General features: G+C 35.0%; 1 protein-coding gene and 1 long non-coding RNA gene across 23 annotated transcripts in view; one reads left to right on the top strand and one right to left on the bottom strand.

Moving 5' to 3' along the window:
• The window catches only part of LOC145263055 (uncharacterized), a 153,656-nt gene that overhangs the window by 61,586 nt on the left and 66,573 nt on the right, over positions 1–25,497 (top strand). For 2 of the 5 annotated variants that reach the window (XR_013864470.1, XR_013864472.1), the window contains exon 2: positions 2,547–2,604. The exons of the other annotated variants lie outside the window; for them this stretch is intronic. This is a non-coding gene — a long non-coding RNA (uncharacterized LOC145263055). The remainder of the gene's footprint in view (positions 1–2,546; positions 2,605–25,497) is intronic. 5 annotated transcript variants of the gene reach the window in all.
• LOC145263054 (sodium/hydrogen exchanger 9-like) overlaps positions 1–25,497 on the bottom strand; it is a 328,320-nt gene that overhangs the window by 287,516 nt on the left and 15,307 nt on the right. The window lies entirely within an intron of this gene.

Raw genomic sequence — 25,497 nt, 5'->3', positions numbered from 1 at the left:
CATTCACATATGTACAGTCATATATTATGTACATTCACATATGTACAGTCATATATTATGTACATTCACATATGTACAGTCATATATAATGTACATTCACATATGTACAGTCATATATCATGTACATTCACATATGTACAGTCATATATTATGTACATTCACATATGTACAGTCATATATTATGTACATTCACATATGTACAGTCATATATTATGTACATTCACATATGTACAGTCATATATTATGTACATTCACATATGTACAGTCATATATTATGTACATTCACATATGTACAGTCATATATTATGTACATTCACATATGTACAGTCATATATTATGTACATTCACATATGTACATTCACATATGTACAGTCATATATTATGTACAGTCACATATGTACAGTCACACATTATGTACAGTCATATATTATGTACATTCATATATTATGTACAGTCACATATTATGTACAGTCACATATTGTGTACAGTCACATATTACACACAAATTTTATTAAACCTATGTACATTCATATATTACACACAACTATCGGTTATGTATAATACTACTATTTGGCAGGAATTTTTGTGTACAAAGTTATTAAATGAAATAGTTAATTTTAACAGAGAAAATTCGCAAACCAAAAACAGAATCCTAACTATTTACAACTAGAAATAAAATAGGTTTAAGGCTCCCAAAAATTTGTACCTGTGGCGCAGTGGTTAGAGTATTTGGAAAAATTAATTGTAAAAAGTAATATTTTCCTGAAGGTTCAATCCTCAAGGTGGGGGACCGAAAAATACAATTGCAAATTACTTAGGACCTCTATCTGGTCATGGCTGATGGTGCAAGAACATGCTACCGCATTTAGTAAATAAAGGGTTCTGCTCGAAATTCCGTCCAAATTCCCAAGTTAGATAGTAACTTTCCCAGAGTTCGACAAGATACACCTGAAGAAGGTTGGAGGTTACATCAACTAAACGTTGTGAAAATCACATTCAAGATGAGAACAGTAGTTCGATGAATCCAAATAATACGAAGACTTAAGCTGTACTGATCCAGAACCTGACCAACAGTGGTCTACGGAAAAATTTATTTTTAGTTGACCTTTGACAACTGAATATTTTCATTTATTAGTCAAATAGAAAGTTACTATGTACGTTTAGCCAAAACCCATATGATTTTTGGAATATGACATCTCCATTCCATGACGAGTATGTAGATCATAGAGATTTTTCTGTATTTTTTTAACAAGTGCAATTCTAAGTATGCACTAAATTTTATGTTGAGACTTGAACATTCAAATTTCTTTAGGTGTTGTTTTAAAATGCCTTTATTTAATTAAAAAAGAGTATATTGTTTTAATAAATATTTTATTGTTTAATTTTACTTTGCTCGTTTTATTAAAAAAAATAAAGATTGAAAAGACATTTTTCGCTCAGTAATGAACTTTGGAAGATTGTCGGTGAAAAAGAAAAAAAAAAAAAAAAACACAATCGCCAAAAGATAAGCGTTTTATTATTTCTAGTCACGACTTTGAAAAATCACTCGCAAATGTGACTTTCACTTGCAACGTAAAGCCCTGCCCATGGTCATGTGGGCATCTTCTGGCAGTTTATCAGAAAAAGCCGAATCAAACACTGCCAGATGATAAATTCAAAATGCTAAAAACAAAAACACCTTTAACACAAGAATTATTGTAAGTTTAATTGTATGAAAGAAATATCTTTTCAAGTATACTAAAAAAAAGTTTTTACAACAAAGGCTTCAAAGAAATAAGTTTTTTTTAAGATAAAACATTGAAACAACTATGAACAAAAACAATTTTTGTTTTAAGAAAAATTTTATTGTGTGCCAACAGCTGATTGGCTAATTACTTCAGCTTTCTTCAGCAGCTTACCATAAACTGCCGAAAGATACAGACACAACCTCGGACCAGGTTCTAGATAAGTACCAATTAAACAAATTTATCAATAAGTATCGCTTAAACCTTTTTAACACATGATTCAACTGCACCAATTAGTCTCTAGTATCTTTCAGTCCCAATTTATTATATGTCACTGATTTCATTTTAAAAAAATTGATGACAAAAACTCATCTCTGACTCCATATTTGGTTGTTGTTGTTGTTGTAGTAGTAGTAATAGCAATATTATTGATATTTTAAGCAACTTCCTAATCATACAATAATCACATACTTCAGCTTAAAACATTTGATTACCATCATTACGTAATCAATAAATTCAATTTATTTCTGTTGTCATGGAAGTATTTTCTTTTGGATAGAAAAGTACAGATTATACAAATTAAAAAACCGCATGATTAAATCCTGTTCAAATTGCTAATTTAAAGAAATAATTTTTTTCTGTTAAAAAAAAAAATTATCGGCATGAGAAAAATGGTATCAGCAAAATAGTGGAGATGGTACTGTGTGTTTCTGAATTTGTCATATGAGGATTGATCACTCGTATTATTTGCACTGTTATTTGTTCTCATCTTGAATGTTATTTCACAATGTTTCAGTCAATGTAACCTCTGAACTTTTTCAGGTGTATCTTGTTGAACTCAAAGATGCATTATATATTATTCATATTGGAATCCATTGAGGTGAGTAATATATTTATTTATAACAGTCTGTAAATGAATAAATATCAAAGATGCATATATTCCAGGAGATGGGCAAGAGAAGAGAGTTAGAATCTCTGGATACTCAGTTTGATTTTTTGAGGTCTTACGATCAATTGAATCTGTATCTCTTCGATCAAAATGTATCCTTAAACTTGCATTTTGAGTTGACAAAAATCTTATTTACTATCAAACTTTAAAACAAAAAATCTTATTTACTATTCAACTTTAAAACAAAAAATCTTATTTACTATTCAACTTTAAAACAAAAAATCTTATTTACTATTCAACTTTAAAACAAAAAATCTTATTTACTATTCAACTTTAAAACAAAAAATCTTATTTACTATTCAACTTTAAAACAAAAACTTATTTACTATTCAACTTTAAAACAAAAAATCTTATTTACTATTCAACTTTAAAACAAAAAATCTTATTTACTATTCAACTTTAAAACAAAAAATCTTATTTACTATTCAACTTTAAAACAAAAAATCTTATTTACTATCCAACTTTTAAAAAAAAAACTTATTTACTATTCCACTTTAAAAAAAAAACTTATTTACTATCCAACTTTAAAAAAAAAAACTTATTTACTATCCAACTTAAAAAAAAAAAACTTATTTACTATCCAACTTTAAAAAAAAAACTTATTTACTATTCAACTTTAAAACAAAAAATCTTATTTACTATTCAACTTTAAAAAAAAAACTTATTTACTATTCAACTTTAAAAAAAAAACTTATTTACTATTCAACTTTAAAAAAAAAACTTATTTACTATCCAACTTTAAAAAAAAAAATCTTATTTACTATCCAACTTTAAAACAAAAAATCTTATTTACTATCCAACTTTAAAAAAAACAACTTATTTACTATTCAACTTTAAAAAAAAAACTTATTTACTATCCAACTTTAAAAAACAACTTATTTACTATCCAACTTTAAAAAAAAAACTTATTTACTATCCAACTTTAAAAAAAAAACTTATTTACTATCCAACTTTAAAACAAAAAATCTTATTTACTATTCAACTTTAAAACAAAAAATCTTATTTACTATTCAACTTTAAAAAAAAATCTTATTTACTATTCAACTTTAAAACAAAAAAACTTATTTACTATTCAACTTTAAAACAAAAAAACTTATTTACTATTCAACTTTAAAACAAAAAAACTTATTTACTATTCAACTTTAAAAAAAAATCTTATTTACTTTTCAACTTTAAAAAAAAAATCTTATTTACTATTCAACTTTAAAAAAAAAACTTATTTACTATTCAACTTTAAAAAAAAATCTTATTTACTATTCAACTTTAAAACAAAAAATCTTATTTACTATCCAACTTTAAAAAAAAACTTATTTACTATTCAACTTTAAAAAAAAATCTTATTTACTATTCAACTTTAAAACAAAAAAACTTATTTACTATCCAACTTTAAAAAAAAAACTTATTTACTATCCAACTTTAAAAAAAAATCTTATTTACTATTCAACTTTAAAACAAAAAATCTTATTTACTATTCAACTTTAAAACAAAAAATCTTATTTACTATCCAACTTTAAAAAAAAAACTTATTTACTATTCAACTTTAAAAAAAAATCTTATTTACTATTCAACTTTAAAAAAAAAACTTATTTACTATTCAACTTTAAAAAAAAAAGTTATTTACTATTAAACTTTAAAAAAATATCTTATTTACTATTCAACTTTAAAAAAAAAACTTATTTACTATTCAACTTTAAAAAAAAAACTTATTTACTATTCAACTTTAAAAAAATATCTTATTTACTATTCAACTTTAAAAAAAAAACTTATTTACTATTCAACTTTAAAAAAAAATCTTATTTACTATTCAACTTTAAAACAAAAAATCTTATTTACTATTCAACTTTAAAACAAAAAATCTTATTTACTATTCAACTTTAAAAAAAAATCTTATTTACTATTCAACTTTAAAACAAAAAAACTTATTTACTATTCAACTTTAAAACAAAAAAACTTATTTACTATTCAACTTTAAAAAAAAATCTTATTTACTTTTCAACTTTAAAAAAAAAATCTTATTTACTATTCAACTTTAAAAAAAAAACTTATTTACTATTCAACTTTAAAACAAAAAATCTTATTTACTATCCAACTTTAAAAAAAAACTTATTTACTATTCAACTTTAAAAAAAAATCTTATTTACTATTCAACTTTAAAACAAAAAAACTTATTTACTATCCAACTTTAAAAAAAAAACTTATTTACTATCCAACTTTAAAAAAAAATCTTATTTACTATTCAACTTTAAAACAAAAAATCTTATTTACTATTCAACTTTAAAACAAAAAATCTTATTTACTATCCAACTTTAAAAAAAAAACTTATTTACTATTCAACTTTAAAAAAAAATCTTATTTACTATTCAACTTTAAAAAAAAAACTTATTTACTATTCAACTTTAAAACAAAAATCTTATTTACTATTCAACTTTAAAACAAAAAATCTTATTTACTATTCAACTTTAAAACAAAAAATCTTATTTACTATTCAACTTTAAAACAAAAAATCTTATTTACTATCCAACTTTAAAAAAAAAACTTATTTACTATTCAACTTTAAAAAAAAATCTTATTTACTATTCAACTTTAAAAAAAAAACTTATTTACTATTCAACTTTAAAAAAAAAACTTATTTACTATCCAACTTTAAAAAAAAAAACTTATTTACTATCCAACTTTAAAAAAAAAACTTATTTACTATTCAACTTTAAAAAAAAATCTTATTTACTATTCAACTTTAAAAAAAAAACTTATTTACTATTCAACTTTAAAAAAAAAACTTATTTACTATTCAACTTTTAAAAAAAAACTTATTTACTATTCAACTTTAAAAAAAAAAACTTATTTACTATTCAACTTTAAAAAAAAACTTATTTACTATTCAACTTTAAAAAAAAATCTTATTTACTATTCAACTTTAAAAAAAAAATATCTTATACTACTTTTGTTGTATTTCTACTGTGTTTAAAAGAACAGACAGTTTACAGACTACATTTAACATGCCAGTCTCATTCAGCTTCCACTGAATTCTCTCAACTCCCAGCTAATTGATTATGTAGTCTTTCACTTTCATTTTGCATCTTTGCTCCACAATGTCTGGTTGGTTGTTTTTGTTTGACGGCATATCAACCCTTTTCGGGTTATTTAATGCCGAATCCAAAGATTTTGAAGAAAATTTTTTTATTAGAATATATTTGTTGTTTTCAAGTCGGTTTCTATTTAACACATAGTTGGAACCCTAACAGGTACTACCACTCCAGGTCAGAGTGGACCTGGGAGCAATGGTAGTTAAAGGGTGGCTCCACACTCCCCAAAGCCTGCAAGCTGGGGCCTCACCACTGGATATAGTTTAAGGTCATATCCAGGACCCCACAATGTCTGGTAAAACAAAAGAACTTGGAATGTTCAATCTCTAACTGGTAGGTGAAATCAGTCATTGGCTGATCAGATAAAAGTTAGGGCAAAAATCCTCATTCTTTATATCCACCCATCCCTGCTTCACTGCCAAGATCACTACATACCTGAAAGCCTTCTACTCTAATAATTTCTTCCCTCAAACTGCTAGACATTGGAATTCGTTTCCTGTTTTCTGCTTTCCTGACTGTTGTAACCTACAGAAGTTTATAATTTGAACAGGCATCTCACTGCTCAAGTCTGCAGTCTCCTGTTAGATATGGTCCCAAATAGTAACCCCTTTATGTTCCAAGTGGCAATATGCCTTGTTTGGGGTGAAAAAGAGTAATATTTCTCCAAGACTCAACATCGTTTGTGAATGTGCATCAAGTCATCCATTTGTTGTGTTCGTCTAAAATTGGTGCTCGACTCCAACACTGGTTGTAGTGTCATTCATACGGGATCAGCAAGTGTACTCTACCTTCAACAAAATTACAACTACAGCTTTATTTTTTTAGTTTACAATCATGCTTCTCCACTGAACGACAAATTGGAACTTTTCGCATGACTGAATCAAGACACAAGTCGAACTGAGCACAAATAGACCATCTGCTCTGAGAACCACAGAAACAACTCAACTTCTGTCAGAATATTTTATAACACACACACACACATATATATATATATATATATATATATATATATATATATATATATATATTTCTCAGTCTGTGTCCGTCTGTCCATTCCACTTTTCTCAGAAACTATTGGGCTGATTTGGTTAACATTTTGTATGAACCTTTGTTATAAGGTGCAACAAACTAAGTGTTATGGTCTCCATTAGATGCACAGTTAGGGATTAATATATATCAATAGAAATTAGTATTTAATGCAAAAATAAGCACAAATATAACCATATTCAACTAGCAATTTCGCATAAAATACTCATTCTAAATCAACGAATTATAACTTTTGAAAGTTTTTAACAGGCAAAAACTCTAGTATGAATACATTATATAACAGATTTGCTGTCATTTGAAGTAGACAATCAGACTGTTTATCTTTAGACATAAAAACAAACTCACGTGCAAAACTCCAATATATCTATAAAAGTGAAAATGTCTGTGTGTCTGTACATTTCCCTACCAAATAACTGTCACTTTTCAGTCTAGAGACTCAAGATTTGACATAAGGGGCATTGAGATTTGGGAAAATCTTTTTAATCGGTTTTTGGCCAAAAATTTGGCTGTCAAGGGCTCAAAGTTCAACGATTTGACCTTTGAAAACTACCAAACTCCTCATCCAACACTTGAAATTTTAAATGTAGGTTAGTTGGACATGGATCAAACTTTTTAATTTGATTTGAGCCCCAAAAAAGTAAATGTTAAGGGGGTCAAAATTGGGGTCAAAGTTTTAAAAATTTTGACCTCTACAGTCTCTCTACCAAATTACTCAGCCCATTTCTAGTCTAAACATTTGAAATTTTACATAAAGGGTATTCAGAAATAGGGCAAACTTTTTAATCGGTTTGGGTCGAAATTTGTGCTGCCAAGGGGTTAAAGTTCAAAAGATTTGACCTTTGAAGTTTCTAGCAAACTACTCAGCCAATTTTTTTACCTAAACATTTGAAAATTATACATAACGGGTATTCGGACATGTAGCAATCATTCTAATCGGTTTTGGGGCGAAAATTTGGCTGCCAAAAGGTGGCTGCCAAAAGGTCAAAGCTGAAAGAGTTGACCTTTGCAGATTCTACCAAATTTCTCTGCCAATTTTGGGTCTAAACATTTGAAATTTTAGATGTAGGTAACTTGGACATGGGTAAAACTTTTTAATTTGAGACCAAAATAATAAATGTTAAGGGGTCAAAATTGGGGTCAAAGTTAAAAAAAAAAAAAATTGACCTCTACGGTCTCTATGAAATTACTCAGACAATTTTTGGTCTAAACATTTGAAATCTTATATAAAGTGCATTCACACATAGGGCAAGTTATGAACAGTACATAGGCCTGAGCAAAGCCGGGCTGAACTGCTAGTGTGTGTGTGTGTGTGTATATATATATGAGAGAGAAAGATTTAGCAAATCATTTGCTGTTTATCTATAGATATGAAAAAAAAGGAAAGAAACAATCACGGGCAAAACTCTAGTCATGTATATAATATATATATATATATATATATATATATATGTACATATATACACGCGCGCGCCACCTTGCCACTGGAATCAAGCAGTGGCAACTTAGGAGGAGAGTTGTTAGGATTGTACAACACTTGCTTCACAATTCAGCGCATGTCAGCCATCATCCCTTATGGGTGATCAAATGGTCCTCATTGCTCCAACAAATAAACGTCCATGTTCTATTAAATAAATTCAAACGATAATACGTTCCTATTTAAAATCTTTACCACATCTCATTCTTTCAAACCCTTCGAGTTTGCAGATCACCCAGGTTCGTAACTCTTAGAAGTTTCCATGTCACATTTGATTTTTTGCCAGTTTATTCGCGATTTCCAAGGAGTCGAAAGTGGCTTGTTTCAAGGCCATCAAAATATAACGCTGCTTCAAACCTTACAAAAATTCCTCGTTCCCAACCTAAGCTAAAGTTATTTCTAAAGGGAAAAAAATAATAATGCAGTGCAAAGTCATTACTCTTCTACCCTCTGCAACAAGGTTAAGAGGTATTTTCTTAAGATGGCCAATTAAGAAGAACATGGTAAATCTAAGATTGTGTCAGTTTTTTTTAACTTTTAAATTAATAGTTTGGGTTTTCCAACAAGCATGTTTAATAACGAAGTTCTTCTAAGAGATTGAGGATGGAATATTCAAAGTCAGCTGCTTTAACATTTGAATCAGAAGTTTGAAAAAGAAAAACAATGCTTTATATGATTATTAGCAGGCCACCCGGCGTTGCCCAGTCATAAAATATGCATAAATATTATATTTTAAATAATACAGAAGCTGAGACACGTGCATGCGAATATTATTATTTTTTTTTTTTGTAAATAGTTCATTTCTTGTAAGTAAAAAAAAAAAATACTCAAGACGAGATTGAAAACAAAAATCTAAAGAGAGTGTTTAGTACGATAACCATTAGACCAGCTTGACACTGTCTTTACAAAGTGTTTATCAACCTAATTATTCTTAACATAAAGCTGCCATGTATCACGGCAGCGCATGCACATTCGTGAAACAGTTGACAAACAAATAAAAATCTAATCACTCCCACATATCAATTTTTCTATTTGGACCCCCTGAGCAGCCCCTTTTTCCAAGTGAAAACCGATTAAAAAGTTTTCCACATGTCTGAATACCCTATATACCTAGTTTCAAATCTGTAGATCAAAAATTTGTTAAGTATATAGGTTTGCGAAGTGCCCCCCCATACACACATTCTCACTTTATATATAGATAAAACAGATTTTTTTTTACTTTAATTTAACTTTTTGCTTAGATATATTGCTATGTTATTATGTATTGCTATGTTATTGTGTATTGCTATGTCATTGTGTATTGCTATGTCATTGTGTATTGCTATGTTATTGTGTATTGCTATGTTGTTATATATTGCTATGTTTTTTTTTTTTTTTTTTTTCACACAGTGATCACCACTTATCAAGGCCCGGAAGCCACTCAGGGATAAGGGTTATTGCAAGTACATCACGTTAGTGAGGAGATTTTATGAAGTGTTTAATTAGGGGGGGGGATTCATTAGGAATTTGTTAACATTAGACTTGAAGACATCCAAGTTGTAGTCCGGAGGGAAGCAGGCAGACGGAACAGAGTTCCACAGGCGTGCAGTTCTAAGAAAGAACTTTGCTCATGAAATCCGCGTTTTGATTTAGGCACAGATATAGAGTGGGGGAAATTTTTCACAGTGGATTCAGCTAGACGGGTGATTTTCGTGAAAGTTTGGCGAGGGGGGACCAGGGATTGGAGTTCAGACGAGCACCTGCCATGAAAATAACGATAAAACAAGGATAGGCTCGCAACGTCTCTTCTGTGGGAGAGGGGTTGCAGGGTAGAGAAAAGAGCATCCCCCACTAAACCACGAAGTCTATTTTGTACTCTGTCAAGGCATGATAGGCTGTTTTTGGCAGCTCCTGCCCAGATATGGCAACAGTATTCCATCCTTGGCCGTACTTGGCTTTTATATAGATAGAGAATTGCATCAGTAGTGAGATATCTTCTGGAGCGGTAGAAGGATCCCACCATCTTTCCAGCGACCTTGGCAACAGACTTGATGTACGTGTTCCATTTCAGATCAGGAGTAAAGGTCAAACCCAGAAGCTTGTCAAAACACGGGGCCTCACCCAGACGAGAGCCATCCATCACAATTGATGCCAGCTGGGGATCAGAGCGTTGATGATGTAAGGATAGGAGTTTGGTTTTAGATGCATTAAAGGTAACTAGCCACATCTTCCCCCACTGAACCACGCGCTCGAGATCAGAGGAGAGAGAATCCGAGAGAACTTTGTCATTTACAGCCTTTGATGTGTTGCCGTAGATGGTCGTGTCATCAGCATAGATGTCAACGAATGATTTAAGTATGTGTTTAGGGAGGTCATTGATGTAGATCAGGAAGAGAGCTGGGCCGAGGATTGACCCCTGAGGGACTCCAGCATTTATATTGCAGGCCTCCGATTTTTGTCCATCTACCACTACTCTTATGAGCCTATCGGAGAGAAATGATTTAATGATTGAGAAAACATTTCCAGTTATACCGTAGCTGGAAATCTTGTGAAGTAGACCCTTATGCCATACTTTGTCAAAGGCCTTTGATATGTCAAGAGCAATTGCCCTAGAAAGGAAGCCTTTGTCAAGAGATTCACTAATCCTGTGGGATATAACCGTCAGCACATCTGCAGTAGATCTTGCAGAGCGGAAACCATATTGTGTGTCACTAAGAAGGTTGTTTCTGCTGAGGTGGTTGACTATTTCTCTATTTAATATTGATTCCAGTAACTTACTCATAACACAGAGAAGACTTATTGGTCTGTATTGAGAGGGAGATGACTTATCACCTGAATTCTTAAATACAGGGCAAACTGATGAGGTCTTCCAGGGGGTCGGAAAGCACTTCTCCTTAAGGCAGCGCTTAAATAGTTTCGTAAGTATGGGAGCAAGTTCTGGTTGAAGCTTTTTTAACACTATAATTGGGATGCCATCAGGGCCAGTTGCTTTACTGGAATCTAGGTTTTTTATTAGCTTGGCGACCTCATGCACGGATATTTGTATATTACCTAGCTTGTTCTGTGTTATAGGAGGAAATATGGGGAGTTGATGGCCTTCGTCGCATAGGGTAGAATTAGCTGCAAAGTTCTTTGCAAATAGTTTGGCCTTGTCTGACGCTGACGAGATAACCTCTGGTCCATTGATAATGGTTGGGATAGAAAATGTTATTATATATTGCTATGTTATTATATATTGCTATGTTACTATATATTGCTATGTTATTATGTATTGCTATGTTACTATATATTGCTATGTTATTATGTATTGCTATGTTATTATGTATTGCTATGTTATTATGTATTGCTATGTTATTGTATATTGCTATGTTATTGTATATTGCTATGTTATTATGTATTGCTATGTTATTATGTATTGCTATGTTATTATGTATTGCTATGTTATTATATATTGCTATGTTATTATATATTGCTATGTTATTATATATTGCTATGTTATTGTGTATTGCTATTTTTTTTTTTTTTATTCAATTTTCACCCCAAACAAGGCACAGCGCCACTTTGAAGCAGGGGGCTACTATCAGGGACTTAATTAGCGGGGTCATTATGAAGGGAGATGAGTAGAAAGATGTTTGTTGACATTACACTTGAACTTCTGCATATCATTGCAGTTGGGAAAGCAGAATCCCGGAAGGGAGTTCCAAAGACCTGCAGTTCTGGGGAAGAAACTATTGGAGTAAAAGGCTTTCTTGCACCTAGGGATCTCTACTGTAAAGGGATGAGACTTAGTAGCTTGTCGGGTTTGTCGGGGGTAGTTACGTCGGGGAGGTACAAATGTTTGCAGTTCGTCAGAGCATTCACCATTGAAGTATTTGTAGAACAGGCAGAGGGATGCAACATCTCGTCGATGGGACAGAGGCTGAAGCCTAGATGACAGTTCAGGACCTATCAGGTTGGCGACTCTCTTGAATCCTGTCCAGGAGCGAGAGACAAGAAGCAGATGCACCAGCCCAGATGTGACAACAGTACTCCATACATGGGCGAATGGTGGCCTTATAGAGGTATAGGATACTGTCAGGCGTAAGTAGTTTTCTAGCACGGTAGAGGGAGCCAACCTTCCTTGCAGCAGCCTTGGCAATGCTCTCAATGTATCTATTCCAGTTCATATTCCCTGTAAACGTTAGGCCGAGGAGTTTAAAAGAAGTACTTTCAGGTAATGTGTTCTTGGCCATTGCTATTGGTGGTAGAGAAGGTTTCTTGTAGTTATTGAAGGAAACAAGCTTAGTCTTAGCAGCATTGAATGTGACCAACCATTTTTGTCCCCATTCCACTACGGATTGGAGGTCATCCTCTAGTGTTTCTGCCATTTCCTTGGATATGTGTTCATTTGTTTTCCCCTCATACCTGTTATAGAGAGTGGTGTCATCGGCAAATATACCCATCTCCGAAACAATTTTATCAGGGAGGTCGTTTAGTAATATAAGGAATAATAGAGGTCCAAGGATAGACCCCTGAGGTACTCCCGCATTTATGTCGTATTGTTTGGATGTACGACCGTCGAGGACAACTTTGATTTTTCTATTACTTAAGAAGGATTTAATTACATTTTGAATTCTTCCAGTGATTCCATATGATCTAATTTTCCTTAGAAGACCATCGTGCCATACCCTGTCAAAAGCCTTAGATATATCAAGGGCTACCGCTCTACCCTCCCCTGTTTTGTCCAATGAACGGTATATACGTTCAGAAACTACAGTTAAGATATCTGCTGTTGAAGTTTGAACGGGCTTGGCTGAATCCATATTGTTTGTCAGTCAGGAGTTTAGCAGCTGTTAGGTGCTGGACTAGGGCTTGATTAACTAAGGACTCAAATATTTTGGCGAAAAGCGGGAGGAGGCTAATGGGGCGATAATTTAGTGGGTCAGTTCTTTCACCAGAATTCTTGAAGACTGGTACCACAGAGGCGGTTTTCCAGCAGTCGGGAAAACAAGATTCGTTAAGGCATTTATTGTAAAGTTTGGACAGCTGTTATTGTGTATTGCTATGTTATTATGTATTGCTATGTCATTGTATATTGCTATGTTATTATATATTGCTATGTTACATTCCAAGTGTTCATTTATTGGAGACCAGTTCAGAAAATATAAATGGCATAATCACGTAGTCACACAGATTCTTATTAACTGACAAGAATCGGTGTGTCAAAGTTAAGCTCGATCAGTATTAAATGGGTAACCATTTAGGAATACCAGGTGCTGTAGATGTTCTGATTATCTCAGCATCGTTCTCATTCATCCTGGACTTCTTGGTACTGGATTCAAGCAGTGCAGACTTAGGAAAGATGTGGTTGCAGATTGTGCAACCTTAGCTTCACAGTTACGTGCACACCCTTATGGGAGAGCACATATTGTCTCTCAAGTCTGAACATAGGACAGGATAGCGAGCACAGGTATTTTTAAGATGTGTTCATTCAATATGAATTATTAGTTCAAACAGACCTACTGATTTACAAAGCTTCTGAGATGTGAGGAAAAGTTTAAATGTTTTCTTTTCAAAATCTTTTAAACGCACCACAATCTTTAACTCAACATACTATCTCTTGCTCCAAATTAAATTTTTAATTTACAATTACAAACAAAAAATAAGCAGTTTGCATTAAATAAAATGGTTATCAATAAATTTGGAAGCAGGGAGCAATGGATTGAAGCTCAGTCGATTACTTGTCATGAAAATAACGATAGAGCAGAAAAAGGCTCACAAAATCTTTTCTACTAGGTTTTAAAGCCGGTTTTGAACTTTGTTAAAGCAGGATAGGCTGGTTTGAGCAGCTCCTCCCCAGATGTGGCAATAGTAGTAAGATGCCTTCTGGAGCAGTAGAATGATGCAACCATTTTTCCAGCGATTTGGCAACAGATTTGATGCAAGTTTTTCATTTCTGACCATGAATGAAGATCAGTCCTAGAAGATTGTTGAAGCAGGGTGCTTCTTTGAGACGAGAGCTATTAGTACTAACTGGGACTATGTGGAGATCAAAGCGTTGGTGGTGAAAAGATAAAAACTTGGTTTTGAGTGCATTAAAATCAACCAACCAACTTTTGCCTTATTGCACCACTTATCAAAGAAGTGAGGTTTGATTTATAACTGATACAGTGATATGAAGGTAGCCATTGTAAATGATAACTTCTGTTTGCAGTTGTCAGCCTTTTAGTTTCGCAAGTATGCCTTAAAGGTGCCATTGGCCTTTCACATATAGCACCTGGTATTCCCAAATGGTTGCATGAGTATTATATAAAGGAAAGTTGGCTATTTGTCTTTGTGTGTGTGTGTGTGTGTACATGTCCAGCTGAAAATTAAAGACTATACAAAACACACACACACAAAGGTGATATATTCTTTTTCAGTGTTGCCTCAAAAATTCTAATTAAAACTTATGTGTATCAACTGGAGCATAATTAGGGGGCGTTCACACTTAGAGCAACTTTTTTAAAGTTATGTAGTAATTTGAACATTTTATGAATATAAGAGGCCAAAGCGAAGACATCACATTTCAGCAAAAACATCAAGGTGGAGGGACGACCTGACACACTATATGGGTCCCACATGGCAGCGGATAGCTCGGGACAGAGACGGATGGCTAAAGTTCAGGGAGGGGTTCCTCATTAAGTTATAAAACCCTTATTGATTGATTAATTTGGAAATTCCTGAAGAATTTGAGAAATGTTATCGTACAGAGGAATTAGCATTTCTTTTCAGATTATTGTAAAAGAGGGAAAGACAAGGAATTAAGTGCTGCTAGGGAACCAATAATAGTAAAATACAGTATTATATTTGGTAATTGGTATATTTTAATTCAAAAGTTCTGAAGACCTTACATAGAGCAGGTGTTGGTAATAATAAAGTCTTATACCTGCTAAGTGCAGCGGAAAGAGGGAGAATAAAAGCAGGAGAGGGAATCAAAGAAAAAAATAGAGAGGGAAATTTTAAAAGAAATGCTACACATTTTTTTAACCTCTTCTATTTTATTGTTTATGACACGGCTAAATGTCAGGTAGTGCTACTAGTAGCCATAAAGTCAAATTAAAATTAAATCAGATTTTTTATTTACAACCCATTATACCGAGATCTTTGTAACTCGATAATAGAAACAAACAATTTTTTTAGTGGCATTTGCCACTATGCTTGTCTACAAAATAGCATTCACATTTGACCAATAATCATTAAAGTTGTTAAAAAATATCCTTCATGGTTTAACCTGGAATGGAATTAATTTTGGGATATCTAGGTTAAGGATCATTAATATTACGGCCATAAATTATTTTAAAAGCTACTTGTGGGAAATTAGTGCCAACAATTTAACCTGCTCATTTATTAGCTATGAAAGAGAGAGCGAGAGAGAGAAAAAGGGAGATAGGAGGAGGAGGAAGGGAGAAAGAAAAAGGGAGATAGGAAGAGGAGGAAGGGAGAGAAAAATAGGGAGATAGGAAGAGGAGGAAGGGAGAGAGAAATAGGGAGATAGGAAGAGGAGGAATGGAGAGAGAAATAGGGAGATAGGAAGAGGAGGAAGGGAGAGAGAAAAAGGGAGATAGGAGGAGGAGGAAGGGAGAGAGAAAAAGGGAGATAGGAGGAGGAGGAGGAAGGGAGAGAGAAAAAGGGAGATAGGAGGAGGAAGGGAGAGAGACAAAGGAGAAGGAGGAGGAAGGGAGAGAGACAAAGGAGGAGGAGGAGGAGGAGGAAGGGAGAGAGACAAAGGAGGAGGAAGGGAGAGAGACAAAAGAGGAGGAGGAAGAAGGGAGAGAAAAGAAGAGGAGGAAGAGGGGAGAGAAAAGAGGAGGAAGAGGGGAGAGAAAAGAGGAGGAGGAAGAGGGGAGAGAAAAGAGGAGGAGGAAGAGGGGAGAGAGAAAAGGGGAGAGAGAAAAGAGGAGAGAGAAGAAGAGGAGAGAGAAGAGGAGGGGAGTGAGGAAGAGGAGGGGAGTGAGGAGGAGGAGGGGAGTGAGGAGGAGGGGAGAGAGGAGGAGGAGGAGTGGAGAGAGGAGGAGGAGGAGTGGAGAGAGGAGGAGTGGAGAGAGGAGGAGGAGGAGTGGAGAGAGGAGGAGGAGTGGAGAGAGGAGGAGGGGGGAGAGGAGGAGGAGGGGGGAGAGGAGGAGGTGGGGATAGGGGGAGGAGGGGAGAGACAAAGGAGAAAGAGGAGGGGGAGAGACAAAGGCGGAAGAGGAGGGGGAGAGACAAAGGCGGAAGAGGAGGGGGGAGAGACAAAGGCGGAAGAGGAGGGGGGAGAGACAAAGGCGGAAGAGGAGGGGGGAGAGACAAAGGCGGAAGAGGAGGGGGGAGAGACAAAGGCGGAAGAGGAGGGGGGAGAGACAAAGGCGGAAGAGGAGGGGGGAGAGACAAAGGCGGAAGAGGAGGGGGGAGAGACAAAGGCGGAAGAGGAGGGGGGAGAGACAAAGGCGGAAGAGGAGGGGGGAGAGACAAAGGCGGAAGAGGAGGGGGGAGAGACAAAGGCGGAAGAGGAGGGGGGAGAGACAAAGGCGGAAGAGGAGGGGGGAGAGACAAAGGCGGAAGAGGAGGGGGGAGAGACAAAGGCGGAAGAGGAGGGGGGAGAGACAAAGGCGGAAGACTAGGGGGGGAGAGACAAAGGCGGAAGACTAGGGGGGGAGAGACAAAGGCGGAAGACTAGGGGGGGAGAGACAAAGGCGGAAGACTAGGGGGGGAGAGACAAAGGCGGAAGACTAGGGGGGGAGAGACAAAGGCGGAAGACTAGGGGGGAGAGACAAAGGCGGAAGACTAGGGGGGGAGAGACAAAGGCGGAAGACTAGGGGGGGAGAGACAAAGGCGGAAGACTAGGGGGGGAGAGACAAAGGCGGAAGACTAGGGGGGGAGAGAGAAAGGCGGAAGACTAGGGGGGGAGAGAGAAAGGCGGAAGACTAGGGGGGGAGAGAGAAAGGCGGAAGAGGAGGGGGGAGAGAGAAAGGCGGAAGAGGAGGGGGGAGAGAGAAAGGCGGAAGAGGAGGGGGGAGAGAGAAAGGCGGAAGAGGAGGGGGGAGAGAGAAAGGCGGAAGAGGAGGGGGGAGAGAGAAAGGCGGAAGAGGAGGGGGGAGAGAGAAAGGCGGAAGAGGAGGGGGGAGAGAGAAAGGCGGAAGAGGAGGGGGGAGAGAGAAAGGCGGAAGAGGAGGGGGGAGAGAGAAAGGCGGAAGAGGAGGGGGGAGAGAGAAAGGCGGAAGAGGAGGGGGGAGAGAGAAAGGCGGAAGAGGAGGGGGGAGAGAGAAAGGCGGAGGGGGGAGAGAGAAAGGCGGAGGGGGGAGAGAGAAAGGCGGAAGAGGAGAGAGAAAGGCGGAAGAGGAGAGAGAAAGGCGGAAGAGGAGAGAGATTAACTTAAGGGAATTATGTATAATAAGGTCGGATGACCCCGAGGATCACACTGAGTTTTATGACATGAGGTTCTAAAGTTCCTAAGTGTATAATGTATAGTTTCTGATTTTGACCCGACATGAGCGACTTTCCTTTAAAATCATGAAAACTTCATAGAATGTTACTAGGAGCATTGTTTTTTTTTTTGTTGTTTTTTTTTTAAGAAACCCATTTTTCTTTTTTTTTTTCTTTTAGTATTTTCTGAAACAAGCTATAACATTTGTGAGACAAACACACGATCAAATGTAGTATGTGTTCTACCATCATCCGATTAAGAAATCCTTCTAAACGAAGATAATTGCTATTGTTTTCCCAAAGTGTTTTTTTTTTGGGGGGGGGGGCTATTACCGAGATTAAAACTCGACCTTGTGTCTAACTTTGTCCTCGTGAGGAAGGACAAATAAAAAGGAACAACTTGTTCGTTTTAAAGATTTGGTTTTAATCATGTTTTGTATATATTTTAACATCTTGCGCAGCAAACGCAGACAACTGTCGCTGATATTAACTTGTAAGAGAAAAATATGAATTGGAAACGTTTTTATGTTTAGTGTTTTTTTTTTTTTTGTTTTTTTGTATTGTTCTGAATACCGAACAAATTCCACGTTGGCATTAAGGTTATTGCGATATATTCTTAAAACAGGTTTTGCAAGGTTAAAAATAATACTTTCTAACTTCAGCTTGTTTTTCAACAAAATAAGTAGTTATTTACCTGACAAAATTCATGGCATTTTTTTTTTTTTTAACAAAACGGGGGGCAGAATAAAAGTTATAAAGATTAAAACTGAAATAATGAGTGCTCAACAACCGAAAGGTACATCGCATTTTATTTGCTGACTTGTCTCCCAGTGAAAATTAATTAAAATGTCATTTTGTTTGTGGTCTATCTTTCAAATAGAAAGATTAAAATAAAATATCAGGGAGAGGGGGGCACTCTAGTTTGACACAAAGAGGTATCAGATAATACCTCAACAAAGCTTGAGTTGTCCAGTTGTCCACCAGACCGGCATCGATTTCGCCGATAACATTGCACTAATTAGCCAGTCCCTTGCAAATATCCAGTCTCTCGTACAATCTCTTTAACAAGCCTGTGTTGGTTTGTACCTCAAATAGACAAAAACTGAATATATGAACAAGTGCTCTTCGTTTAACTTAGATCACAGTAACAAAACATTGAATGAAACGCCACTTAAAACAAGTCGATGGTACCTAGATCCTTCATCGCATCTCGATTAAAAAATTTCAACATAGGAAATGGAATGGCATCGTCTACTTCGAATGATTTGAGCAAAATATGGACATCACATCTCAGCAAAAACATCAACTTTTTAAATCTATAATACAGCCCAGTCTCCTCCACTGCTCGGGAACATGGACACTTTACCAAAGTTTAAAACATGTCTGAATGGTACACATATCCACTTTCTCATGAGAACCGAAAATCTCTTATGGAAAACCCATCCATCCAACCAAATCTATGGCGAACTTCCATTGGCATCATCTATTGTCAAAGCAAAAAGTGTTCAGTTTCCGGGTCATTGTTCTAGAGCCTGTGGAACCCTACTACCCACTCCAGAAAAAGAATGCTCACATACCCAGATGTCATTGCAAGAGATAGCAATGTGGAGAGGTGGGACCTGGAAACAGTCATGCGGGACAAGGATATCGTACATGAGCATGTAAACTTCATCTTGTCTATTGTCGAAAGATGATGGATGCAAAATTAGCTATGCTGGAGTTCTGTAGGTATTCCCTAATGAGTAAACTACTACTTGCAAATGAAGAGATAATGCCTGGAAGGATGGCCTCCTGAGACAAGCATCGATTCTGACTGAGGGTCAGGTTGGGTGAATTGATATAGATTCAGAATATAGGTTGTATCATTTTGGGTGTAATTCTACTTTAATAACACTAAATTCAATGCAGCTGTGAGAATCAAAGCATATACACAAAAAAGATAGAATGTGATAAAGAATCCATTATCGAAATCAGGATATTCAAAATAAAAAAATTGTTGAGGTGGCACCCCTATAGATTCTAACAATGGAGTATTTCTGACACCACTTCCGGGAACCAGTTACTGCTATTGTGTAGTCTGAAGCTGAGACTCAAAGGGAGTGGGTTGTAACCTTACTTTGTCCTTCCAGTTGAACGGAGTACCACTCAACCAATATACGTTTCTGTATTTCCTGTTAATATATATTTCATTTCACCGTTTCCAAGCCTTCTCATTCTTCTTTCAACATTAAACTACAGCAAACTGGTGACAAAGTTTCGAAACTCATGAGGGAAAACCGAATTTTAAAATACCCGCAGTGTTTCTACAACAAACTGGCCATGAAGGAATTTGAATTCAAAATAACAATTGACGATAATTCAAAAAGAATTTACGTGTGGAAATTTACAAGCAAAACCCAGCTGGTGTTAATTTGAAAGAGATTTTTTTTTTCAGTGTTCATATAAAAAGTTTTTACAGTCGTTTACTTGGAGTAAATATCCAAGATAGAGAACTGGAAAACCATTATCACACAGTTGCTCAAGGTACAGTAAAAAAAAAAAAAAAATTTTTTAAAGTACAAAAGACGGCTGCCATTGCAATTTCAACAGCAGTTTCAGCAACAACTTTTCCTGCAGTTCCACAAGGAATAAGAAGTTAACCAGCAACTGCGGCAACAAATGTTAGCGAAAAAATTGTTACTTCAACAGAAGGAGCAAGAGAAACTATTCTTAAGAATATTGAACAGAACGGAACACGGCGCAGCTGTTTCTCAAAACACCATATGGAATTTGATTGAAATGTTCACCTATGTACTGGAGCAGGATAAGATGTTTAATGCTTTTTATAGGCCATATGGAGACTTATTCACTGTTGATTGCCAAGAGTGGAGAAATGCCAAAAAAGATTTGCTTACTAGGAACCACAGAAAAGAACAAGTTCATTGATTATTTACTACCCAGGAAGACGAGTGAACTGGAATTCTCCGAGGTGGTACAACTTATCTAAACTTTTCGACCAGAATATGACCTTTTCACAAGAGATGGAAGTGTTTCAACCTGGAAAAATGTGACAACATAGATTATCTCATCTTTGCATCCATTACTAACAAGCACTGTGACGACTTGTCTCTGGTTGAATTATCAGTGGATAATTTCAAGGGTTTGATTTTTGCACAGGGTCCTGTCTTGACGAAAAAGGCAGAGACAAGACGATGAAAGTGAACATGGGTTCACACTCCAAAGCTAGTGGAAGATTGCCAACATGAAGTGAGCATAAACAATAACTCAAGAAACGTTGAGGAGTAAGGTGTGTCATACATATAAAGGACTAAGTACAGGCCAAAGGAGTACGCCTTCGGAAAAAAAAACAAAAAAAAAAAACAAGGAAATAAGACAACCCAGGCACAATGAAAGAGTAGTTATCCAATCTCTAAACCAAAATCACCTACAAGTCTGTGCAAGTTGTTGCAGTGGACGACATTGGTCTATGGACTGTTTTTACAAAAATAAAACATACAATGAGTGTGTCAGGAAAGGCTACAAATCGACACGTTGCGGAAAGAACAGAAGAAATACCGGTTCGACAAGCGAGATCTGACATTGAGTTGGAGAGGAACTGGGGGAAATATGTAACTTAACATCCTCCACAAAGAAGTGGATTTACAGCTGGATTCCTGTTCAGATCTGTCAATCATCAACATGGAAACATGGAAAATGTTGAAGAAACCAACCATAAGGAGAACTAACAAATCAGCTCGTGCAGTGACAGGTGATAAGATAAAATTTGAGAGAAAGCCGATAGTCCATGTGACATTGAGTGGTACCACCAAAAAGGAGTCTTTGTGCAGAAAACACCCAAAAACCTCTTCAGATTAGATGGAGCAATTTAAACTCTGAGACCAGCCGATAAACAATTTGTCATAAGATAGGAACCTTACTGGGGCACAGCAATCAAAGGAAGAGTTAAAAGAAAAATTTGCGTAAGTTTTTTCATCAAAACTAGGAAGATATACCAAGGCTATGGCTAGATTTGAAGTGAAGGGAAATGCTCTACCCATTTTCAAGAAGCCAAATGTCCCGTTTGCAGCAGTCGAGAAAATTGATAAGGTACTGAATCGGCTAGAAAAAAGTCGGAATACTATCGAAAGTAAGCACCAATGAATGGGCTATTCCTACTGTATACATTATGAAAAAGATCAACCAAATTCATGTCTGTGCGGATTTTTCTATGGGTCTGAATACAGCTCTGAAAGATGACCATTATCCTCTCCCCACACCAGAGGGGATAGTGGTAATCTCTTATGTCTCGGAGGTATTCAACAAACCCAACGGTGGTACAAGAAGCTGAAAAGGACGACTTTATTTGCAACATGAAGAGAAATATCGCTATGAAGACTAACAACGTACCAGTACATTTTTAAGATGTTCAATCTCGACCCTCCCCAATTAACACCAGAACCACGACGGTCGGTTTGGAAAACAAAAGTCACCGATCCACTAACGATTGATCCTAAACATAAAAGATTAACAGCTTTCACAAAGAAATAGCTTGGGAGGGGGGGGTGTTAGGTTGGCACCCCTACAGTTTCTGACAATAGACTATTCCTGCTATTGAGTAGTCTGGAGCTGAGACTAAAAGGGAGTGGGTCGTAACCTTACTTTGTCCTTTCAGTTGAGTGGAGCCCCACTCAACCACTATACGTTTCTGTATTTTCAAATTATTTGCAAAAGTAATTATCAATGAGATTTTTAAAAATCTGCATAATATAAAGGAAACATTTTATGAATTTCTTGGATTACAAAAGAGATTTTGGTGCTTATTCAAATTAGCACTTATAGTAATAAACAAAAATGAAGAAAAACTTATATTGTACCTACTTGTCGTGGGATAATGAAGATTACATATTTCATTAAAAAAAAAAAAAATCGAAAATTGATCAAGTACTTTTTTTTATGAAAAACAAATTTGCTGTTTTTACCAATAAGGGACAGATGAGACCATTTTCTAGAGAACATAAGGGGAGATAATCAGTGATTATTTCGGCAGTTTCCATATACATCTAGGGTTGTCCACAGATTCGTTGATAGTAATATGGATGTTTTTTTTTTTCACGCTCATCAAAACAGTAAAATTTGATTTTCTTGAAGAAATGTTAGAAATTTAACAATAACATCATGCCTCCCATTATATTTGTTTTAGACCAATCAAATGGGTCAATTGTAGTTGCTGCAGGGCGATTCTCCTTGGCGGGCTTTTTGCATGCGTACCTTTCTTTTTCAGTTCCGACCAAGAAACCGTATGAGAAGGATCAATGGAACTCATCCACCACATGAGGCATTTTTTGAGCCTCCAACCCACGTCTCTTTGAGATTTCAATTTTAGGCCTAAATGATAAGATATTATCTTGTGTCTCCTTGAGAATTTTATTTTAATCCTAAAGAATTAGGCTCAATTATTATTATTATATGGATTTCCCAGAGACTTTGAGGTCTGAATTGCTGACCTGTTATTAAGGACCTTTCTTTCAATGAACATTAATTATGAACTTCTGTAATATCGTCTCATGGCAAGAATTGTATCTTTTCATCAGAAGGCATCATGACTGCCTTCAAATGGCTGTAAACTCAAACCTTTGAAGACAGATGAACCTGCATGCAGTTCCTGTTGAAGAGAAAAGACTATCACTTTTTGAGGTTGTTAACAGCTCTTATTTTCAGAGATAAAACAGGTATTCCTTTTTGCAACCGAGGAACTAATAACATTTTTATTGATTTTATATGGATATTTATTGTTATCTCCTCTAGACAATATTTTTTAATGCTTACGCAATCTTCGATGTAGTAAATGATAAGTACTTCCGATCTAATCATTATAATTTATCATCATATAAGAAAGAGTTTAAAAAAACGAAGAAAAAAACCTTACTTTCGTTTTTTTAACCTCTCCACAAAATACGCCCAACTCAAGGGAGATAATCCAAAAAAATTTTTTTCCAAAATTTGCGTCTGTTTTTCCTAGCAAAAAAAAAAAAAAAACACGAAGATGTCTATCCACGGTTTCGTAAAATATTTTCTTTACTAATATTGGCAATTTAGTTGTGTTTGTCTTATTTTGCCAAAACAGGCGAGATAAAATATCTTACATAAGGTATGTGATTAAATTATGTGACGTAATTTTTCATCTTCATCCCATGACTGGTGCATACATCATACAGAATTCCTGTATTTTCTTTAATATAAAATGCTGCCATAAATGCCAATCTGAACAAGCACTCCAATTCTAAAACCCAAACGGGTTAGGTCCAAAAATTCAGTACTCAAAGTTAAGATGCCGGAAGAGGACTCAGTTTACCCGAATATGGAATGGAGATATTAAACATGAAATGAAATAAAAAAAAAATAAAAAAAATGTGAAAATAATTTATTCTAAAAAATTATTTTAGTTTTAACATTTCTTGTGCTATCATGAAACAATAAAAAAAAAAATTCCATTTTTTATATTTCTATGAAAATATTTTGCTTTAACACTTGTGTTATCACGAAAAAAAAATGAATATTTTTATGATTTACATTTCTTTTTTTAAATATATTCAGTTTTATCACAGAATTTTGTCACTAATAGTGAAAATGAAATGAAAGTTTTTTTTTAACAGTTCTTGTGTTATCACTAGGGCTAGGACAACAGCATATTCTTTCCATTGTTTTGACTCTTGAGTATATATCCGTTAATATCTTATACGTTTTTATATAGAGTGGATGTGGTTGATTACTGTGTCGGATATATACTCGAGAATCAAAACAATGAAAAGAATATGCTGTTGTCATAGTCCTAGTTATCGCACAAAAAATTTCGTTTTATCCTTAATGACTTCCGCCTCATAGTTAAGTAAACTGAGTCCATTTCCGGCATATTAACTGAGTACTAAATTTTTGGACTTAACCCCCCCCCCCTCCCAAACGAACACAAACAAAACTCTAAGCTGGATAAAAAAACATTAAACCATTTTTCAACATCCTTCAATCCCAACAAAATACTCTAAGGTAGAGGTTGAAAAATGTAAAAATTGAAAAGTCGCCTATTATTTTGTAAATTAGATTTTAGAGTGGGGGTTCATAACAGTTTGTGTGTCTGTATAGCTTATTGAAGCTCGTGCGATATAAGGTAACACTACTCACAATATTATTAGCATCACGAACAGCAAATAGTCGGTAACACATGTGCGTGCTCGTGTGGACAACAAGAGCAGTCAATCATTGAACAATAGACAAATAAATAAAACGATTTGAGAGAAAAGAATGGTGAAGCACCTGGGGTAATGTAGATTTGTAATGACCACAAACATTAAAAAATAACACCAGATGAAGATCAAGGGAGGAAATAAAGTCATGCCTTAATATTTTTTTTATTTGCTTTTTTTTTTTATGTTTGTTTTAGGTACAAAAGCAGAATAGTTCAGTTGAATAATCATAAAGAAATAAACAAATGAATTGTGCCAAATGGAGTAGAATTTAATTATCTAGCGTCCTGTAAACAGTCAAAGTTTGTTTGGGTTTTTTTTACATTTTTTATAAAGCTGTCTTTATAACACCTTTTTTTTGGGGGGGGGGTATCATTCCGACAAAGAAAGTAAAAAAAAAAAAAAAAGATTTCCTCTACTACTAACGCTAAGTTCGAGAGCTTGCTACTCTGACTTGGGGTTAATTGTAGAGCAAATCAATGTCAAGATTCTTTCCAACTGCACTCCCCTCAAAAAAAAATTTACAATTACGACTTTTGTAAGTTTTCGGGGGTGCTGAAAACGAATATAGCATTTAAAAGTGGCGCAGAGAAAGTTTTCATGA

Source organism: Euprymna scolopes, chromosome 38, assembly GCF_053919585.1.
Source record: "Euprymna scolopes isolate OS-2025 chromosome 38, ASM5391958v1, whole genome shotgun sequence".
Lineage (NCBI taxonomy): Eukaryota > Metazoa > Mollusca > Cephalopoda > Sepiida > Sepiolidae > Euprymna > Euprymna scolopes.
The sequence above is the reverse complement of the archived record's forward strand: the minus strand, read 5'-3'. Positions and strand labels throughout refer to the sequence as shown.